This window comes from Artibeus jamaicensis, unplaced genomic scaffold (genome assembly GCF_021234435.1).
Source record: "Artibeus jamaicensis isolate MK-2021 breed Jamaican fruit bat unplaced genomic scaffold, CSHL_Jam_final contig_426, whole genome shotgun sequence".
In the NCBI taxonomy this organism is placed as follows: Eukaryota; Metazoa; Chordata; class Mammalia; order Chiroptera; family Phyllostomidae; genus Artibeus; species Artibeus jamaicensis.
Window position 1 is genome coordinate 14829375 of NW_026521826.1, and position 5937 is coordinate 14835311.

The 5937-nt window shown below is 37.6% G+C and overlaps 1 protein-coding gene across 11 annotated transcripts in view; it reads right to left on the minus strand.

Moving 5' to 3' along the window:
* Nucleotides 1–5937, minus strand: part of ZMYND11 (zinc finger MYND-type containing 11) — a 147460-nt gene that overhangs the window by 112263 nt on the left and 29260 nt on the right. The window lies entirely within an intron of this gene.

The following is a 5937-nucleotide window of genomic DNA, read 5'->3' on the forward strand; positions in this document are numbered from 1 at the left end:
TGATTCACTTTTAGAAGAAATAATAATACTTAGCCATAAAGATAAGTTTACATATAGACTCTAAGACTCCTTTTATTTTTATTTTTTAAAAGATTTTATTTATTTGTAGACAGAGCGGAAGGGAGGAAGAGAAATCTCAGTGTGTGGCTGCCTCTCCTGCAGACCTCAACCCAGTGTGCTGGGGACCTACGTGGTCTGCAACCCAGGCACGTGCCCTGACTGGGAATCGAACTCTAAGACTCCTTTTAAATTACATGTCTTGCCAAAGACTAGGGATGGAGTGCAGCTATTTGCATTTTAATTTCAGAACAGATTCTGAAAGGCAATGAGAAATTTTGATGAGCAGTTATTATAGAGCTTATGTGAATTATGTTTATATTGAATACCTAGGTGGTGTCAGAATTTGTGTGTCATACTAAATTTAGCTTTAATTTAGTTTGAGAGAAGTAGTCCATTAGCCAGGGCTTAAAAACCATTGTTATTTACTTTGTTTTAAAAAGAGCTTTATTTACTTATTTTTAGAGAGAGGGGAAGGGAGGGAGGAAGAAAAAAGAAACATCAGTGTGTGGTTGCCTCTTGCATTCCCCCTACTGGGGACCTGGCCTGCAACCCAGGCAAGTGCTCGGGCTGGGAATTGAACTGGTAACCCTTGGCTTCCCAGTCCAATGTTCAGTCCACTTAGCCATACCAGCCAGGGCTATTATTTACTTTTAACTCTTATATACATATATTCCTCTAGTCACAGATATGTATTGCACACTAACAGGCAGTAGGCTAGACACTGGAGATTAAAGATGCTTGTGTCAGGCATTAGACAAGCCCTCACAGTGCTTGCTGTCTGCACTGGGGGACAGATGTGAGGAGACATCACTCAAGGGATCCACAGAGGTCAGTTTATCATGGGTGGGAGAGGAGAGTGAAGAGGGACGGGCTAGCTTCATTTAAGTCTCAGGAGCAATCAAGTCTCAAAAGTAACTTATGAACACCGTATATGCAGAACTTCTGTTTTTAACCAAACACACTGAAAACCAGTTATTAGTACTGTTACCTGAATCTGTGGAATTAGTGGAGTAGTCTCAATGACCACATGTGCCTTCTGGTTTTGCATAAAAATCTGTGGCCATGTGCACAACAGTTAGTTCTCTGAAATACTGAGCTGGCCAAAAATTTGGTTAGTTTTTCCCATATGAAGGCTCTAGTAGTGCTTAGTTGTCTTTAACTTTACTAAAACAGTTTTGTTAGATTGTATTGTGACAGCTATCATATCAGTGTGCATTTAAAAAAATCAAGACTGGTGAATTTTTGTGCAGTCATTTCAATAGTGAAGATGAAAGAAAACACATTTTGGTGTACTATACTTATTATTTCAAAAAAAGGTAAAAACTCAATTGAAATGCAAGAAAAGACTTGTGCAGTGTATGGGGAAGGTGATGTGACTTACTGAATGTGTCAAAAGTGGACTGTATGTTTCTTGGTACTATTAACATTTTGGCCAAATAATTCTTTGCTGTGGGGCTGTCTTATGCATTGGAAGATGTTTAGCAGCAGCCCTGACCTCTACCCACTAGAAGCCAATAGCAGGAGATAGCTGAATACTCAAAGTATCCAAATCGCTAGTTACTGGTGAAAATGAAAAATGTGCCCTTTATTTTATAGAAAAAACTAAACAGACTTTTTGGCCAACCCAATAGTTCTCTCATTTTTATGTCTCTATCACAAATCATCATCCCTACCATTCTCAGGGGCGCCACCAATAGAATCCAAGCATCCTGATGATACAGTTGTTAATATCCAAGAAAGAAAATAAAATAACCTGTATGTGAATTTGAGCTACAGCCATCTACAACCAGAAAGAGCAAACCTGACTTCACAAAAGGTTAAAAAGAAAGAAAGAAAAGGAGGGGAAAGCAGGGGGGAGAATTGGGAGGGGGATGCAGAGGGCGTAGGTTGGGCAAAATGGGTAAAGGAGGTTAAAAAGTACAAAATTCCAGTTATAAATAGCCCTGGGGATGTAATGTGTAGCATGACTATAGTTAACAACACTGCATTTGTAAATATGAAAGTTGCTAAAAGAGTAAACCTTAAAAAGTTCATTTCTGCAGGAACAGAAAGAACTGGAAATATCTGGAGTAAAAGGTTGCTGGAATTTCTTTAGATCTTGTAATATAAAATTATAATTGCAGATAATACAAATGGCTCTCCTTATAGAGCAAAGATAAATACCATAAGAATATAAAATAGCTAACAAGTGAAAATATTTGCTTTTAGAAAACACTCCTGATTTTGCATTTCCATATTTCAGGGCCAAGAAAGTTCTTTTTACCACTGATCTAAATTGATGGTGCAGTTGGAAGTTTATGAAATTATAAGCATAATATACTGTATTTTGCTGTAACTTTCTGTTTTATATTGATTAATGGTAGTAATCCTTTAACTACTTTTTGTAAAATATCTCAAATACCAAAAATTAACTTTACTGATAAGGAAATTACTCTCAGTTTTCTATAGTAATTCATACTGAAAGAATACCTATTTTTGTTTAATGAACATTAAAAAGTAGAACAAGGAAGCATTTTATGAAAGTATAAATATAAACTCATTTTAGTGGATAATGCTATTAAATGCACTTATTTTAAAAATCAGTCTATAGTTATGTATCTAATGGTTGTGAACACCTGCTCTTAGCACTGCCCTAGATTCTTGGGATAGAGTGGTGAACAATTCAAAAAGGTTTTTGCACTTAAACAGCTGGTGGCAGGCAGACGATAAACATAAAAACAAGATTTATTCATATAGTGATTAAGTTCTATGAGAAAATATGAGAAATAAAATAATAGGCAATGAGGAGAGTTACTGTGATGGGGAATGCCAGTGTCAGTTTCACTAGCCATACAGGGTGCCCAGATAGCTGATTAGATATTGTTTCTGGGTATAACTGTGGGGGTGTTTCTGAGGAGATTAATATTTGAACCAGTGGATTTAGTAAAGTTAGGGCCTGAACATAACAAAAGATGCAAGGAGGAACTTGCCCTGGGTTTTTTGTTTGTTTGTTTGTTTGTTATTGTTGTTGTTTGGTCTGTTTGTTTTTGTTTTTTGCCTCAGGGGTGAACTGGGACATCTCATGCCATCTTCTGCTAACCTCAGACTGGTGTTCAGACTTGGACAAGAAGTTCACCACTACCTTTCCTGACTTCCAGCTTGCACATCACGGGACCTGTCAGCCTCTGTACTATAACCACATTGCAAATTCTTCACAGTTCATCTCTGTGTTTGTTGTCCCCTGTTGGTTCTGTTTCTCTGAAGACCCTAATACAGCTACTTTACACTGGTTGGTCAGAGTTGTTATGGCAGTCATTAATTAATGTTGTTCACCAAATAGTTCTAGTTCTTGTCCTGGGCACTGGTAGGACTGCACTTCCCCTGTTGCCCTGGTATTAGGTTTGGCCATGTGACTAGATCTGGCACATGGAAATCTGAGTAAAAGGGATTTATGTCACTTCTATTTTGGAAGATTTAGAAACTCTTTATAATATGGTGTGCTTTCTTTTTCTTTATGCCATGGGTAACAGGGATACTGCAGATGGTGGCTCCTCCATCATCCTGGGTCCCAGCCAATCCACGAGAGACATGTCAATGAGCAAGACTCATTATTCCTTTAAGGCACTGAGACATGGAGGCAATGTTATACCAACCATCCTAACCAATCCTGTCATAGAACATTTAAAATTTTCTACTTAAGACTTGAATGATAAAAAAGACCTAGCCACACACAGGCTATAGTAACAAAGACATCAGATGTTTGAGGGGCAGAAAGGACAGTGGCTGAACAGTGGAGAGTAGAAACAGCTGTAGTGTGACAAAAGGCAGAGAGGTAAATGAAGATAGAACCAAGCAGGATCCAAAGGCCAGAGTAACCAGCTTGAATTTCCACCTAATTTCCATAGGCAGCAAGTGAGAGAATTCTTAATTTCAGTAGAGTCAGAGGGGTAACATAATCTGATTCAAGGTTATCTTTACACTACAGCTTTTAAAAAGACAGTAAAAACCTTGCTACCTGTCTCTAAAATAACAAAAACATATTTGATTTAAAAATACTCTATAAAAAAATGAAGACAATGGATAGACACAGGAATTTTAAATGTTTTGGCCAAACAGAAGATGAAATTTACATAAGAAATTGGTGATGAGAAGCCAGCCACTTGCACACAACTTGTTGCACACAACAAGATTTAGGAACAGGATACAGAAGATACAGGAGTATTAGAGATGCTGAATAAAGAGTATTTAACAGGTTGGATAAGCATATAAAGCTCTGGATTTGCAGTGCCATCAGGTTCATACAGACAGCTACCCATTCTCAGCCCTGAGGGAAAAGGAGATAGAGGCTATGACTAAGTTTAACCAAAAAGACTAAACCCAGCAACAGAGAAGGGTAGTAGTGAGATTCACACCAAAAAACAGGGCGTTAGATAAAGCTACATCATAAATTATAAACAGCTGGCAATCTTTTGGACTGCCAAATTTAAGAGGCCTGACCTTACACTTAGGCAAGAGTCCAAATGAGACCCTTCTGGAGAAATTAAACTATCCTAGAGAAAGGACCTTTCATACATGGACATTTAAGGGAACTGAAACAAACAGCCACCTAGCCTCCAAACATCCCTCCAGGAAAGCCCATTCACAGAATTTTCAATTAGTTTTTGAGTGTCTCACCCTAAAATATCAACAGACAAACCATGTGCACCAGACATTTACAAATGGCTTCTCCAAGGAAAGCTAACAGAAAAGAGGAGAGTATGCAAATAAAATAGGAGCAGTAAAGACATCAAAATGTAAGAAAAGAAATTGCATCTATGAAGCCACAAATAAGGTACTATAAATAGGAATACTCAGCGGTTCGATTCCCAGTCAGGGCACATGCCAGGGTTGCAGGCCGGTTCCCAGCAGGGGACGCACGAAAGGCAACCATACATTGATGTTTCTCTCCCTCTCTCCTTCCTTTCCCCTCTAAAGATAAATAAATAAAATCTTTAAAAAAAATTAAAAAATAGGAGTACTCAGCAAACTGTTAAATATAATGAATGACAAATTCAGTTAAAGGGAAAGAAAATAAAGTTGAGGCAATATTCCATAATGTAGAACGAAAAACAAACAAGAGAATTAGAGATGAAAACTTTGTGTGGTACAATACCTGAATAACAAAAGCTTCAGGATGAATTTGAAGGGGAGAAAATTACCCAAGAAAAATTCAAGAGTAGTACCTAGCACTGAAAATAGGCATTTGCAAATAAAAAGGGACTTTCAAGGGCCCAGCCTATGAATGGACAGAGGCACAAAGCACATCAACTTAGAATATCAAAATACCAGTAGGAAAAAGAGCTTCCAGGCTCCCACAGTGGTAGGGAGAGGTAATAAACCAAAATGTACCGGATTTCTCAACAGCAACGTAGAAGCAGGAAAAGGTGAGTGCCTTGTAAATTGTTTCCAACATACATTTCTGCATCTATTCAAATGATCAACTAGTGAATGTTGAACAAATTTTTCAGTCATTCAGAAAACTCCAAAATTTATGCCCTATGTACTCTTTCTCAGTAAGATACTAATATGAATAAAGAACTCATGAGATCCTGCATGGTCCAGGAAGCAGGACTAAACACAGGAAGGGGGCAAAGGGAATTCCCAGACCATGAACTCTGACCCAGAGAAAAGGCAGTATTCCTCCCTAAGACAAGCTCCCTTATCCTCTAGGAAATAGCTATTTGATTTCATTCTATGAAATGAATAACTTAAAAACAAACTCTGAAAAACTTCAAGCTTATAAATACAAAAGCAGAATCATACAAATCTTTTGTTCTTCAGTAACTAACATTTTGTGATATACTTTAAGTCTAATTTTTTTTCTGAAAAATTTCACAGACCTACATATCAGGTGTTCAC